The sequence below is a fragment of the Embiotoca jacksoni genome, unplaced genomic scaffold (assembly GCF_022577435.1).
Source record: "Embiotoca jacksoni isolate LCO1_2020_lvr unplaced genomic scaffold, fEmbJac1.0.p SCAF_52, whole genome shotgun sequence".
NCBI lineage: Eukaryota > Metazoa > Chordata > Actinopteri > Embiotocidae > Embiotoca > Embiotoca jacksoni.
In genome coordinates, this window is record NW_027185406.1 from 37645 (window position 1) to 54815 (window position 17171).

The following is a 17171-nucleotide window of genomic DNA, read 5'->3' on the forward strand; positions in this document are numbered from 1 at the left end:
AATCTCAGCTAAAATGTAGATTTAAAAAAAACCATCTGGGAGGGAAGCCAACTCCAAACACAGCGGCAGTGAATGAGCTGCACATTCGTAAAAAGATTTTGGGCTGTAAAACCCCCAAAAAAATGCTTTTAAAAGTCTTAACGAGGTGCTTAACAGACGGCCATTATTATTAGATTTGAAAAACAACATCAACAAGAGACAATAAAACAATAATGAGTCCGAATTTTCAGGGATCCGAACGGGTGTTTTTGTATTTTGTTGACGTGAGTCGTGACCTTGAACTTTGAAGTGAGACTGTGAAGGAATGCAAGCGACCAATCAACGTATTACACACGATGTAATTACTTCGGAGTATTTCCCAGAGTATCTGGTCCGGACCCGCGCACACGCTACTCTCGTTTCTCGCATGACATTTCATCGTGACGCTCGGAGCGCGAGGACAAAAAAAAAACCAACTTTTAGTTACTTTATTAATCCCCAAGGGGACATTTGTTCACTACAGCAGCAATAAATAGAAAGAAATAATATAATAATAATAATAATAATAATAATAATAATAAATAAAAAGCAATAAAATAATAATAAAATAAAAAAAAATTAAATATTAAATATAAAATGCACAGTATATACAGTACAGTATATATATATATATATATTATATATAAACAACCAAGAAACACAGACAACAGTGTTATTAAATGGAGCCAATTCCAAGTCTCAAAAAACACAGTTTCATGAAGGGAAATATAAAAGCTGCACTAATCGTATCCTTTTTTCTTTTTTTTTTGCAACTTTCAGCTCGTTGTTTTGTTTTTTTTCCAAGCTGGTGATTTTACGATCTGATAAATTGCACAGAAAGCTAAAAAAAAAAAAAAAAAAAAAAACACCCACCAAACAGCAGACGGACGGAAACACGACTCGGTCACCTGGATGTCTAAACAGGAAGTCATTTGCCAACACAGCCGATTTTGTTTCTCATCATCAGATCTTTAGGACATCGCTGTTATTTGCAAGTAAGCGGGATCTGATTCGGTGAGTTGCCGTGGTAACAAAAAAAATCTCCACTCTCTGCTTTTTTTTTTTTTTTTTAGACCACCTACTAGGGTTTGGATCCGATTTGTAAAAAAAAACAATTCATGTGTTTGTTTTCAGTTATGCGAATAAATGTTTCAGTTTCCACTTTCATTTTGTCATAGTAGCAAAAAAGAAGTAGTAAAAGGGTTTGACGCCCCCTGCTGGACGGTCATTAAAAGTGCGTGATTTTTTTTATTTTTTTATTACGCATCCAAGTAAATGAAAAAAATGAGTTTAACCGATGAAATGTCAAAAAGGTGAAAAAAAAAATAAAAACGCCCACGACAGTTTCTCAAGGTCACGCTTTGAAATTGATTGTTTTGCCCTCGAACAATAAAAACAATCTTTTTCATTGGAGGAGGTGGAAACGCGGCCTTTGGCATGTTTGCAAACTCCATACTATCTCAGAAAAGTTCTTCTCTTGTTTTTGTTTTTTTTCCAGCATTCATACCAGACTGAATTACATTTTGCCTCAATGAAATTAAGCCCCAAGTTACAAAACTGCCTGAAGTGAAACTCTGTTGAAGAAATATTAAACACTGAGTCTATAAATAGTAGAATCGGACTCTTTGTGGTCTTTTCGGTTATTAACAGCCCAGATTGTGTTGAAAAAAAGTGGTATTAATTCCTTGTTTTGTAAAATCCCACATTTCCAGCAAAAAAAAATAATTCTAAATTCACGATGACTCAGCGTCTTATGTGGCGTCAACTGTATTATTAGTGGATCGTGTTTTTTTAAGGTCCATTCTCGTGAACTCGATATCTCAAGAACGACACGAGGAAATTATTTCTAATTTGGCGCAAACGTTCACTCGGTCTCGAGGATGAGCTGATTCGATTTTGGCCGTCAAAGGTCGAAGGTCAAATTCACCGTGCTCTTGTGCCCATCCCATTTTTCTTACTATTTTTTTATGTGGTATCGCAGGAACGCCGTAATGGATTTTCATCACATTTCATACAAACGTTAACTCGGACTCAAGGATGACATGATTGGATTTTTTTTTTTTTTTTTTTGGTGGTCAAAGGTCAAAGGTCACGGTGACCTCTCATTCGTTCCATCGCCACTATTTTATTGTTGTGAACACGATATCTCAGCAATGCCTCAAGGGAATTTCCCAGAATTCTGCAAAAATCTTTTACCTTGAATAACATTTTTGATTTCAGGGAGGAGGGGGGGGGGGGGGGTCAAAGGTCAAGGTCACAACGATCTTCACATTCCCCCACTCTTGCGACTGCAATATCTCAGAAAATGCCTTAAGAAAGACGATCAAAGGTGAAGGTCACTCTGACCTCGTGGACGTGATATCTCAAGACACGCCTCGAGGAAACTTCTTCAAATTTGGTACGAACGCTCGCTTGGACTGAAGCGTGAACTGATTTGGTTTCGGTGGTCAAAGGTCACCGTGACCTCGCGCCCGACCCGTTTCCCGCGAACACTGAGACGTAACAGACGGGGACGTCGAGACCGTATTCAACCTTTTGTTGGACACCGAACGGGTGACGGCTGAATCTTGGACGTCGACCATGAAACCGCGACGAGCTCGCTGACCGTATCTGGGAGCGTTGCTTACTGCCGTCGTGTGAAGAAAAACTTTATTGTCCGAGCGTGTAAACACATATAAAGATTCCCACAAATTATGTGACTAAACACTTAACATGACTTGGGACGAACATGGATGTCCGTCGCAACTTAACTGGATACGTTGGTACAATTTACGAGATGGGAAATTCTACTTTAGTATATTATCTGTCGTCCCTTAATGTCAGTCGGTCATTCATTATTGTGTCGTTTTATTTTAATGCTGTAGTAATAAACACCTCACGCTCCTGAATAATGCCTCGGCGCGTCCAAACAATCTGCACGTTGCGTGGAAAGCGCGTCGCTTTTCAGGGAAAGGCTCCGGTTTTTTCCTGCGGATGCATTTAATGCTGTTTTACACCTTAAAAAAAAAAACCAAAAAAAAAAAAGTATAAACTCCGGCACTGTCGACCCTCCCTCCACCCTCACCTCCTCCGCCCTCACCTCCTCCTCCACCCTCAGTTAATCACATAATCAACAGTCGGGTCTTGTTCCTATCAAGCCTCTCTTCCTCCTCCTCCTCCTCCTCTTTCTCCCCCCCGCCCCCCCCCCCTCCCTCCCTCCCTCCCGCGCGCCGTGAACGCGCTCTCGAACGCTGACGCGCGCGCCCGCGCGAGAGGAGCCCTGTTTGTTTGTGTTGAGAAATTGGAAATGGCGGCGAGCAGAGAGCAAAGCGACAACTCGGGCTAGAGCTCGAACAAAAAGGCGAGTGTACGCCGTCGTTGAGACGCGGAGACCGAGCCCCGACCGGCGGGCGGGCTCTCCGGGAGGTCGCGGTACGATTTTGCTTAACCGCGGATGGGATATAAGTCGCGCGCGCGGCGCGGGGGGGGGGAGGGAGAGAGAGAGAGAGAGAGAGAGACATAGAGAGAGAGAGAGAGAGAGAGGACTCAACGAGGTTTGGGTTTTTATTTTTTTTAGCAAACTAAGCTAACCGTGCTAGCAGCCTGACGTTAGCCTAGCTCCCCGAGCCGTGTGTGTGTGTGTGTGTGTGAGTGCGCGTGCGCGTGATCTGAACCACGCAGGCTTGTTTGTCAACATAAGCTGACGTTAAATTGATAGCGAGCCAGATTTACATACAACTTTCCCCCCTGACAACCTTTCTTCTTCTTCTTCTTCTTCTTCTTCTTTTTCTTCTTCTTCTTTTTTTTTTCTTCTTTTTTTTTCTTCCTCGTAACGTGAGCAGCCACACATGATCCTCGGGAAGTAGACTGGATTAAAAAGAACTAATAATAATAATAATAATAAATAAATCACGACATCTGATTTGTCCTCGTCGCGAGCAAAGCAGTAAGTTAAAGCTGGTTAGCTCAGTTAGCTCACGGGCTCCGAGGCTTTCTTTTTATTTATTTATATATATATTTATATATATATATATATATATATAAAAAAAAACAGAAGTCTAAGCTGATCGGTTTTTTTGGTTTTTTTTTCATGGGAATTAATCATCCAGCGTGACAACTTTAAAGCAAAGACCGCCGTGGGGGGGGGGATGGGAGGGGGGGAGGATCTCGAGCTGCAGGCTGAAAACGGGACAACAGAGCAGGTAAAAAAAAGCAACACAAACATGTCATCCGGACGCACCGTGATTGAAGGGCCTTGTCTCATTGTTGTTGTTGTTGTTGTTGTTGTTCCCCCCCCCCCTCCACACACTAAACGTGGCTGCCGACACCACGTTATCCGACCGAGTACATAAACGTGCAGTTGCGGCACAGAAAGGTAGCAAAGGAGAAAAGCTCTTATGTAAGATGTTTTAGGGGAAAAAAAAAAAAAAAAAAAAAAAAAAAAAAAAAAAAAACCGCCCGCTAGGTGTCGCTGCAGCTCGTTAAAAGTGACCGGTTTGGGAAAAAAAAACGCGAAAAACTGGATGCAAAAAAAACCCCCAACAACAATAGAAACAACTCGTGTAAAGAGCAAGAAAATACTCTCAAATAGATTAAGATCATGAATCTGTTGTTTGGGATGTTTGTTAGCGTTCGTTAAACATCCACCGACCAGTAAAAGTACCGCTGTCTTGAATATTTAATACCGTTATTCCTCAATGAAAAGGAATTTTTACTTTTTTGTTTTTTTTGTTTGTTTTAAAGAGATTTTCAACTTCAAACAATTTCTCGCTAAGTCGACCAGCTTATGGCGTCATTAGTTGTATTACAAAAGAAGGCTGGTTTTTAAATTCCTTTTGAGCGTTGTTATTGCTTTGAAATTCGGCTTTTCTTTTGCGTTTCAGCGGCCAAGTGAATCGCGGCTTTGTACGTAAACGTGTTGTTGTTTTTTTTGGTTTGTTTTGGAAACGTAAACCAAAATCCCCGATGAGACGATTTAAAATTCGGCTTCTTTAGCGTGAATTCGTTTTTTTTTTTTACCTTCGATGGATAAAAGTGGGAGATGCAGTACATCCACATTTTGTTATGTTACAGCTTTATTCCAAAATGGATTAAATTAATTTTTTCCCCTCAAAATTCTACACACAATATCCCATAACGATAATGTGGAAAAAGTTTTTTTGAAATTTTTGCAAATTTATTAAAAATAAAAAATGAAAAAAATCACATGTACATAAGTATTCACAGCCTTTGCCATGACACTCAAAATTGAGCTCAGGTGCATCCTGTTTCCACTGATCATCCTTGAGATGTTTCTACAACTTGATTGGAGTCCACCTGGTAAATTCAGTTGATTGGACATGATTTGGAAAGGCACACACCGTCTATATAAGGTCCCACAGTTGACAGTGCATGTCAGAGCACAAACCAAGACATGAAGTCCATCTGTAGACCTCCGAGACAGGATTGTATGGAGGCTCAGATCTGGGGAAGGTTACAGAAAAATTTCTGGAGAATTGAAGGTCCCAATGAGCACAGTGGCCTCCATCATCCGTAAATGGAAGAAGTTTGGAACCACCAGGACTCTTCCTGGAGTCGGCCGCCCGGCCAAACTGAGCGATCGGGGGAGAAGGGCCTTAGTCAGGGAGGTGACCAAGAACCCGATGGTCACTCTGACAGAGCTCCAACGTTGCTCTGTGAAGAGAGGGGAACCTTCCAGAAGGACAACCATCTCTGCAGCACTCCACCAAGCAGGCCTGTATGGTAGAGTGGCCAGATGGAAGACGCTCCTCAGTAAAAGGCTCATGACAGCCCACCTGGAGTTTACCAAAAGGCACCTGAAGGACTGTCAGACCACAATAAACTAAATTCTCTGGTCTGATGAAACAAAGATTGAACTCTTTGGCCTGAATGCCAAGCGTCATGTTTGGAGGAAACCAGGCACCGCTCATCACCTGGCCAATACCATCTCTACGGTGAAGCATGGTGGTGGCAGCATCATGCTGTGGGGATGTTTTTCAGCGTCAGGAACTGGGAGACTAGTCAGGATGGAGGGAAAGATGAATGCAGCAATGTACAGAGACATCCTTGATGAAAACCTGCTCCAGAGCGCTCTGGACCTCAGACTGGGGCGAAGGTTCATCTTCCAACAGGACAACGACCCGAAGCACACAGCCAAGATAACAAAGGAGTGGCTTCAGGACAACTCTGTGAATGTCTTTGAGAGGCCCAGCCAGAGCCCAGACTTGAACCCGATTGAACATCTCTGGAGAGATCTGAAGATGTCTGAGCACCGACGCTCCCCATCCAACCTGATGGAGCCTGAGAGGTCCTGCAAAGAAGAACGGGAGAAACTGCCCAAGAATAGGTGCTAAGCTTATAGCATCATACTCAAAAAGACTTGAGGCTGTAATTGCTGCCAAAGGTGCTTCAACAAAGTATTGAGCAAAGGCTGTGAATACTTACGTACGTGTTATATTTTCGTTCTTTGTTTTTAATAGACTTGCAAAAAAATTAAACAAACTTTATTTTTCACTTTGTCATTATGGGGTATTGTGTGTAGAACTTTGAGGAAAACAAATAATTTAATCCATTTTGGAATAAAGCTGCAACATAACAAAATGTGGAAAAAGTAAAGCGCTGTGAATACTTTCCGGATGCACCGTATATTTCAGTAGAAACTTTTTTTTTTTTTTTTTTTCCATTGGCTGCTTTCAAGACACAAACTGTAAGAAAAAGGAAAAAAAAAAAAAAAAAAAGCACAACTTGACAAGCAAAGATTTATTATTGCCAGCGGTGTCATAAAGAGGCATTTTTCTAAATCATAAAACTTTGGTAAATTTCAAAAACGGTATTTCCATGAATCTGAAATGTGATAACATGTTAATTAAACCGTAAGCTTTTATGTATTTATTCATATATATATATACGTGTGAATAAGAAAAATACGATTTTATCGTAGTGAGTAATTGGATTTTTTTTTTGTTGAAATAGTCATTTTTCGCGTCGTCTTTATGCTTCCTTTGTTTTTGTTCGAGTGTTCCCCGACGATAGCGGGAGATCTTGTTTGTGTAGTACGTGTAGTATTGGTGTTGCAGACTTTGCCCCCGCCCCCCCACCCCACCCCACCCCACCCAAGGTGAAACCCTGGGCCTCACTGGGCTGACAGATGGAGGCCAGATAAGAGCCAGGATATAAGAGTTCAGTGTCGGCCTGGAGTCAGTCAGTTCAAAGTCCGGTGCCTCTTTGAGGACCGTTCGGTTAAAAAAAAAAAAAAAAAAAAAAAAGCAGATACCACAAAAATGGAATGTTTGTAAATAAAGAAACTGAAAGTAGAAAAGGACAAAAAAAAAAAAAAAAAAAAAAAGTTTCACTGTGTTTATTTGTTTTTTGGTGGCGTTTAAAGGCTACGCAAAGAAAATATGTGACGGACCAGTGATATATTACCACAGTAGTTGTCTTCCCCCTTCCCCCCCCCCCTTCCCAAGGTGAGGAAGATGAGGCTGATGGAGAAGGTGTGAGGCTGATGAAGAGGAGGGGAAATGTATTGGCGCTTGCTAGGTTTTGTAATATTGAAGAGAATGACCCTGATGCATTTTTAATGGTCGCACGCGACGGGAATTGCACATATATATCTATAGGCTTCCCGAGCCTTTGCCCATAAAGGATGAGCCACATTCGATGGCAAATTGTTGGGAGTGGGAGCCCTCCTCCTCCTCCTCTTCCTCCTCCTCCTCCTCCTCCTCCTCCTCCTCATAGCTAAGCTCTGCGTCTGTATGGAGAAACGAGCAGCCATTTTAGCACTCAGCAGAGCTGCAGCCTGCCCTGCCACACTTGTCACAGCTTTTCTTCTCCAGGAGCTGGAGTTTAGGTGTTCATGCTGGTTTTTTTAGTTGTTGTTGTTGTTGTTGTTGTTGTTGTTTTGAAAATAAAAATGTCACTCTGGTGGTCACAAAGGAGGAAAGGGGGGTCTACCTGCCACGCTGGGTCGGCAACTTCTGCTACGGCATTTAAAAGACAAGTGTTGTGTCCCTGAACCTGCCACGAAAGACTTTTTCATATTTATGTTGCACTTTAGCACCACGGGGAGGAAAAAAAAAAACCTGAATCAATATTTCTGAATCGGCATCGTACGCTTGTTTTTTTTTTTTAGCCGCCTATACTGTAAATCTGTCAACCTTTTTGGTCCATTTTAAATTATTTATGAAGATGAGCTCCCCCCCCCCCCCCTCCCACACTCCGATCCTGTTGCCTCATCTTTTTTAGTTTGCTGACATTTTATTCTTAAGATCTAGATTAAGATAACTGATGACGGACCGACGGCTTGGACTTTTCCCACTCATACATTTTAAGCACTGTGGTGTTAATTGGTAGTTATATTAAAATATAGTTTACGATATCAGCGGCGGAAACTCCGGTGACTTTTTTCTTTGTTTTATTTTCTTTATTGGCAATGTTGGTCATGTCCAGACTGAAATATCTCCACAACTGTCGGGTGGGCTTCTATGAAATTTGGTACAGATGTTCATTGTCCTCAGAGGATGAATCCCAAACACTTTGACGGTCCTCTAACGTTCCCTGCGGCGCCACCGTCAGGCCAAAGTTTTCGCTCATCCTCAATTTCTACTCGATGGATTGGCGCTGATTTCTGGTACAGATACCCGTAATGCCACCTGGATGAATTCCAGTGACTTTGGTGGCCCTCTGACTTTTTTACTCTAGCACCACCAAGTGGTTGACCATTTTAGTTTTCCTTTAAAATGGCTGAAACTACGTGAAGTCCGGTGAAGAAATTCATCTTTCCTAAAGGAGGAATTGTATTAATTCGGTTTAATCCCGTGTCTTTTTTTTTGTCAAGTGACATCATCAAGTCTGAATTTCAGTGTGACCTAATTGCGTTCCCATCGTGTTGTGTTACTTAATTCAGTTTATTTTGAAGAGTACACTTCAAATGTTCAAAACAAAAAATCTAATTTGCTTTAAAATCAACCAACAACTAAGCGCTATTTTGACGCCGTTTTCCGTTTGTTTGTTTGTTTGTTGTTGTTTTTTTTATCAAAGGTGGCACAAATCAGAGCATACAGATTTAAAGAGAAAAAAAAAAATCAACTTTTATTTTCCTTTACTTTTATTTCTTTGATATTACGCAGCAACAGATGGGCTCGTCGGTCGTAGCCTGCGTAGCGCTGTGCTGCTGTGTAGGCTGTGGGTCGTCCCATCGAGTCGGTGCGAGGTGGCAACGCGCACACACACACACACACACACACACACACACACACACACACACACACACACACAGACAGCAGAACGCAGGGGAAGAAGAGAAGAGCGCCGCTGCTTCGACTCCTCGCTGCCTTCTTGCTGTCAGAGCGATGGCCTACATTCTCGCCTGGAAAAAAAAAAAAAAAAAAACAACAACAAAAAAAAATAAAAAAAGGGCCCTTGTGCAGCAGACTGTGAGAATCTGCGAGGGTTTTGCGGGCAGGAAATGGAGGGAAGGAGGAAGGGGAAAAAAAAAAAAAAGGTAAAGAGAGAAACAGAAAAAGAGCACGTAGAGGAAGACATTGATTTAGCAAGTGAGAAAACAAGAGGAAGGAGGGTCGTCGTTGTTGTTGTTGTTGTTGTGGTCGCGTCGTAAGAGAGTTAACAATTCCAGCCCGCTACACCCCGACTGGCCCAGTTTCCCTGAACAAGGTCAGGCCACAATAAGAAGAGTCACACAGCAGTTTGTTTGTTTTTTACCTTTGCCGAGTTGGTATTTCTTGATTTTAAAAAAAAACCCAAAAACAACCGTTTGTTGAAGCGACGAATCGAGGAAAAAGTGATTAAAAAAAAAAGATGGGACTCGAATGTGTTCGCTTCGCGCCCGGAAAATTCTTGTCAAGTAAATGAGAGGAGCTTTAACAGTTTGTGTGTTTCTCACCTCAGATGTGAAGCGGTGCGTAATGAGCGTTTTTGTCAAGCGGAGCGTGAAGGTGTCCGCGCACCTGCCTTTTTAAAATCAGTCTGAAGTTTTAACAAGAAATTTACCTAATAGTTGTTTTCCGTTTTTTTTTTGTTTTTTTTTTCTGCACTTCTGAAGGCTTTTAACTCGGCGTCACGATTCTCATTTAAAGATTTCCTTTTTTTTTTTTTTTTTGCTCTCATCAATAATTGTTTCAAAAATCAATTAACAGCTTTAAATCGGTGCCATAAGTCTTATTTCATATCTCTTACATGGCAACTATGTCATATATCTATTATTGATGGGTATTTTCAAGCAAAAACTACTGTTCGAAATTCGCTCTGAAATGTTGGATTTTTCTTCGCAACGTGTTCTTCTGCTCTCTCTGTTACTTAATGCCTTTTTTTTTTTTTTTTTTTTTTTTTTTTTTTTCAGCTCATTACCGCCACCTTCTGACCGGGAGTAACGCATGACAACCGGGCACCGGTAAGAAAAAAAAAAAATAAATAATAAAAAATAATTTTTTTTTGGAGATTAAAAAATACGACCATTCAAATATTCGTGACCCATAATCCCAAAATATCTATCAGCAGGTTACCACGGTAACACATCTGACTTCCATACACGCGAGGTCAGCACGGGGGCGTCTAGACCGGCAATTGACCGAGAGGACAGGAAGCGATCGCGTGTTCTTTTTTTGTAGTGTAACGTGACACGATTTAACTAACATTTGTGTTTTTTTTTTTTTTTTTTATGTTTTACTTGTCAAAAGGTGCCCTCCCTCCCCCCCCCCCACCCCCCCAAACACACACACTGTTATCCTGCTTCTTTACATCTCTTTAATTTTTGATCAATAGCAGCTATAATCGCTCTCCACCCACTCACGCTACTGCAAACACAACATCCGAGTGCATCCTGAGAAGCGTTTACTGCATGTGATGCAAAAAAAACCCAAAAAAAAAACAGTCAATTGTTGTGGTTTAGAAATGAACACGTCTCAATGAACACTGGGGTTTTTCAGTTGTTTTTTTTCCCAGGCTCTCTTTTTCTTTTTTCTTCGCTCCGCTCAACCTGAAGTGAAACTGAAAAGTGAAACCTAAGACGACGACACGCAGGAGAATTAAAACGGTCGACGGCGGTGTTCGGGCTAATTTAGACGTAACGGTCGAACCTCTTCTGATTTTTGTCGTTAAGGTGCAGTGAACCCCGACGCATCGTGTAGCTCAGTTTACAGGCGTTACTCGCTTTTTAAGAAGCCGGTTTGCTCGGTGGATGTGATTATTCACCGGGTATTTATTATTATGATTATTATTACTATTATTATTACTATTATTATAGTCTTACCACGACGAACCCAACCGCCTTTCACGGATCACTTCAAGGTATTTTTTTTCATATTTTTTTAAAATTTGTTTATTGAATATTAGATTAAATGTGTGACACAAAGACAGCGTGACATTTCATGTTTCGCTCCGACACGCACTCAGAGGCAGATGAGAGGCAGGGAATTATGGGAATTTTTGTTCACATTTCAAGCCCAGTCTGGGCTGCAATCATATATTATTGTGAGCCATAACTCTGCCTCTCGCACATCAAAATTGTGTTTTGTTTGTTGGTTTATTTTTGGTCTTGCTTTTAAGAAATCTCAGGTTATAAGAAAAGAGAAAACAAAACCCTTCATCGTTCTGTTTTTGAAATGATTAAAGTTCAGTCGCGCGCATTCAAAGAATGACCGCTTATACAACCTTCATGAAAAAGATGTTGTTTTTTTGTGGGAAAATAGTTGTTTCAAAAGCCTTTTTTTTTTTTTTTTTTTTTTTTTTCATGCATTGCAACTAACTGCTCAACAAGAAGAATATTTCTTCTGGCTGTTTACATAAACCGACAGACACCATTAGCGTGAACCGTAAACTAATGTAACTTAATGTAAAGACGATTGAAGAAGCATTAAAATACAAAATGAAGTATAAAAAAAAAAACCCGTGTAATATTGTATTTCTTTTTTTGGGCTGCGCTTGATGAGCGAATATACGCCGAGGGGGAAAACGGAGTTTTTGCGATGAATGCACGTAAGAAAGTAGCTTAGTGTGGGATAATAACGTGGATTACAAAGACACGTGCTGCGGTGGTGTGATTACCACTTCACAGGCAGTCAGTGAGTAAAGTTCACTCTTGTTTGCCAACATGTTTGTAACCTCATTTTGACCTTGTTTTTTTTTTTTTTTTTTTTTCCACCTTTTGGAGTATTTTCAGTGATCTCAGCAGTTTTAAACCAGTTTCAGAAACCAGATTTTTCCATCCACTTTTTATTTGTGCTTGATTTTTCATGCATAGATACAGCTTGAGAGACCTTACTTTTTTTTTTTTTTTTTTTTTTTCCATTTCCTCTCTGTCACAACTCCAGTCTTCCTTTTTGCATTATTTATCATATGGTAAGTACTTACAACTGTAAACATGTAAAGAACCTGGTTAAGCATGTTAATGATCAAATTTATTCATCAGAAATGTCCCTTTTGTTGTTGAAGTACTCTGGTGGTGGATGGTGAACACAGCATACCGTATTCAGGCACACAGGGTGGAGATGAAGAGGATGGGACATTTTTGTGTTTGTTTGGTGTTTTATTCGGAACAAAATGCCATTACCTTCGATTTTTTTTATTTTTTATTATCATCTTGTCAGATGTCGTCCTTTACGCGTTAATGTAGAGCTCCTTGCTAACGAGTCTTTTTCATGTTTGTCAGAATCGATGGAAAAAGTTATTTTGTCCATAAAGTGTCAAATTACGGTGAAAAATGTCAATTATAAGGTGATTTCTTCAACTTTCTTAAAATTTTTAGAACAAGTTTCGTTATCTCGGTGTTGTTAGTTAAAGTCGCTCCTTATTCGTTTTCTGGCGGTTCAACCGAAAATAATCCCTCATTCATGTTTTTTTGGGGGGTAGGGGGAGGGGGCGTGTCTGTTTGACTGACAGGCCTGTGCCGCGGTCAGGTTACGGCTACTTCCGATCAGATCAGTCAGATCCACCCCGCCCCGCTCGTCCAAATATGGTCACTTCCTGCTCCGAAATAGCAGAGATGGCGCCGGCCCCAAATCCGAACTCGAGGCTTTGTAACGGCCGAACCCGACGGGTGACGTCGCTGCTGGTTGACGCTCGATGCTTCTACTACGGATGGGGTCGCGATTTTCAGATTTTCTAATGGTCATTAACTCTTAATAGTTTATGCAAGTGTTATCTTTGTTTTTGTTTTGTTTTTCCAAGTTTTTACCAGTAGGTAGCGCAAACTGCTCCTGAAAGCTATTTACAAACTATAAACCATAATAAGGTGCCGGTTCAGACCTCATGACCTTGTGAGTTCCTACGGCATGTGACTTAACGACCGTCTGGATTCGAACTCTCTCGCTGACCTTCTTACAGCTGATAACGCGCTCTCTCCCGTACGACCCCCCCCCCCCCACCACCACCACCACCACCACCACCCCCCATCTGCACCATTCGTCACATAGTCCTTGAATTTATTTACAAGCATTGATAGATGAGGCGTTAAAGAACCGCCGCGGCGTTCCCAAACAAGCCGGCATCTACCGGGTCGAATGCAGGCCGAGACGCCGAAGGACAGACGGAGGAGGGCGTCTTCCTCCGATGGGGGAAAAAAAAAAAAAAAAAAAAAAAGGCTTCACCTCTTCTGCTTTTCGTAGCTTTTGTACGTTTGACAAATATGCACGAGCGCTTGCGAAGGTCCTGTTATTGTGCCGGTGTTGCGGAGGTGAAGGACGGACATCCGCCGCGAGGCCAGACAGGTCTGTCGTGTTCTAGATGCATCGCAATAATAATGTGGACCGAAATCCTGCAGATTAAAACATTGATTATTAATCATGTTTTGTTTTTTTCTGGCCAGTGAAATTAAAATCTGAATGTTTTCTGAGTGGTTTCTAAAAGATTTATCGGATATTTTTTTTATTTGAAAAGTATGAAGTAAGGATCAAATTAAGTTCAAGTTTGTCACGTTACCCTCGTTGCTCTGTTTTGGGTTTTTTTTGTTTTGTTTTTTATTGTTCCGGTCACAAGGTGGTAATTTACTTCTGGGGGAAAAAAAATGGATAAAACATCAGCTGAAAAGCTGAAACTTAATACTTACTTAAAATGACTTCTTAAAAACATCCTTCACGTGTTCTGTAGTGCACGAAACAGCTTTAAAATAACAAACAGTGCACTTTAACCCCCCTCCCTCCCTTGTTTTTTTTTTTTTTTTTTTTTTTGCAGTTATGATGCAAGTATAACAGAATGATGCAGCCGCCATGAGGAAAATCACTCAGCGCTTCATCTCTCTTTCGGTGGCTCTCCAGACGGAGTGACCGACCCCTGTGTTTTTGTGGGGGCGTGTCTTGTTTGATTGACAGGCCTGTGATGCAGTCAGGTTACGTCTTATCGGTGGGCGGGGACGTAGTATCGTCGTGTTTCTTAATACTACTTGTTAAAAGATTGTTAAAATTTTGTCAGTCTGGCTTCCGATCAGATCGGAATCAGATCCACCGCTGGCTCCTCCCCCCAGCTCGTCCAAATATGGTCACTTCCTGCGCCGAACCAGCAAAGATGGCCCCGGACGAAATCCGAAACTCGAGCCTTCTTAACGGCCGTTTCCCAAACTGACGGGTGACGTCGCTGCTGGTTGAACCTCGTCAGATAATATTTCCAAGTCTTTAAGAAAAGTTTCGGCACGATTGAATTCTTTTTATGATCGTCACACCAGACACCAGATTTAGGAGAGATTTAACCGGCGTAATCACCGTTATGTGGGAATAGTTTCGATAGGGCCCAAATAAAACAAAAGTGCTGCACTAAAACTTTTAATGCATTTTGTATCACATTAATTCGAAGCACTTAAACATGTTTTGTGTGATGCAATATTAAAATCAACAGAGATAACAACTGGCTTCATTTGCTGCAATCTCGTAAAAAAAAAAAAAACAACAACAAAAACAAACATCTTGGATAGTTTGGCTGCCACTTTATGGGAACTCTCTCGATTCAGGTGTCTGGTTATCTCAGTGAATTTAAACGGTTTCATCCATTCGAGAAAAACTTTTTTTAGCTTGCAGACTTGTCGTTTGCTCTCAGTTTGTTTGTTTGTTTGTTTTTGTCTGCCAAGCAGCCAGCTGGTGGCAGCTACTGATGTCATGTCACAAAAAAAACCATCAGGGCCAGATGAATGTGTGTGTATGTGTGTGTGTGTGTGTGTGTGTGTGCGTGTGTAATCTGTTTGTTGAAGTGGATACTGGGGTACTGTGCCTCTTCTCAAGCGTTCAAGCAACAAATGTTTACATTTTCACAGTGATGTCAGCCACACACACACACACACACACACACTTTTATGGGAGAAGACAAAACAAACAAAGTCAGGGTTCAACTACTTCTTCCTTTTAATATAATCTTATTTGATTTTCCTTTTTTCATGTGTATATATTGTAATATTGCAATTATACGACAAAGTTACCGACTAAATATTATCTATTGCTTCCTGTATGCTGCTGTAGCGAAAAAGATTCCCCTCAGGGATTAATAAAGTAACTACCTAACCTAACCTAACCTAAATTCAAATTTGTAATCAAAATGTTGTTCATATTGTGGTGGTCAGTTCACTCTCAAGATATATACAACTATTTTTTTTTGTTTTTTTGTTCTCCGTTTCCATGGCAACACCTGGGGTGTGACTTAAGACCTGGGAGGAACACGTCGTTAGACTCTTATGTAGCGTACGCAACGTTTTTACTACTCCCAAGGAAGTAGGCTGACCTCCTTAGCAACGACCCTAGCAACAAGAGAGGATTTCTTGTCTATCTCGAGATTTGTTTTTTTTTTCTCAAACTGAATAAATACAGAACATATAAAACGCTAAACTGCTCAGCTAGCTCTATTTTTATCCCCCGCAACCCAACACTTCTTTTAAATGCAGTAAAGCACCTGTCGCTCTTTTTTTTTTGTACTCACCTGGACAAGGACTTCTTCGGCGCATGCTGATTGGTTCAAATGAACCCGAGGTCGACGCCCATATTCCTGGAGTGAAATATGGTCCGGTTTGCACCACGGTCTACTTATTATTCGCTGCACCAGCAAGTCCTGCATCTCTATAGAAACAGCACCGTCATGGCTAGAAAGGAGGCAGAACTAAAAAAAAAAAAAAAAAAAAAATTGTCTTCTAGTGCAGAATAACAATGTTATAATGTCATAAATCATGAGAGAAGAAATTACACAAGTTGAATTCCTTTGATGATTTATCTCCTCTGCGCTCCAGCCTGCATAGAAATTTTTCGTTATGGTGTCAGCCGAGTCATTCAAGGCTTCCTAGTTGTGCTAAGGAGTGCAATGTTTTATTTTTATTTATTAATTTTTTTTATACAGAATCTGGATCGTGTAAATGGTTCATTTAAAAAAAAAAAAAAAAAAAAAAAAAAATTAAAATCAGACTTATAGAAAAAAAAGCGATTTTTGTGTTGAAGCCCAGATTCGTTTATTTCCTCCTGATGGTTCGGTGGCACGGTTTAGTTCAAGGACCATGAAAAATGTACCAAAAACAAATCTCATCTTTTCTGTTGGTGCGTTCGAGGGGTCTCAAAAGGGCTAATCTGCATTTATAGAACTCATTTTCACTTTTTTTTTATATATATATATATATATATATCGTATAAAGCTCCGTGACAAAACAAACTCTCAACGGCGCAATTTTGCACAAGGTTAGATAGAAGGAAAGAAAGAAAACACAAACAAAACAAAAATCGGCGGCGTTATTTCATATCGCTGTTGTGTTTCTTACCACTTTTTTTTATTTTGATATTTTTTCCTTTCTTTCTTTCCTGTCGCAGTCAGAGGCCGGCCGGCTTCTCCCTGCACCTGGGATGGTGCCGTGTGACAGAGCGGCCGTGGAGCCATAACGCCGCCGTCACCTCTACTTTGAAGCTGTTGGCCGATCTCCTCCTCCTTCCCTTTAGCTTTGCTCGGAGCCCCTGGACGAGGCCACCACAGCCGCCACATGACTCCCCTACTGAAGCCCTAGATCAAGTAAGTACAGTCCAGCTGTGTACTTCTTGTACACGCCTATCGTGCGTCTATTTTTGTGTGTGGTAGAAACCAAGATATATTGCGCAACACTGATTCTGGCTGAATATTCATACAATATTTTTTTTTTTTTTTTTTTTTTTTTTAATTTATTGACCGGAAGACATGTTTTATTTTCTTATTATTTTAGCTTGTGGATT

General features: G+C 40.9%; 1 protein-coding gene across 1 annotated transcript in view; it reads left to right on the top strand.

Annotated features, from left to right (window-relative positions):
- Positions 1-12323: 12323 nt before the first annotated feature.
- ncoa1 (nuclear receptor coactivator 1) overlaps positions 12324-17171 on the top strand; it is a 31079-nt gene continuing 26231 nt past the window's right edge. The window contains 1 exon segment of the mRNA XM_069172320.1: positions 12324-16974. The gene's annotated coding sequence lies outside the window, so the exon portion shown is untranslated.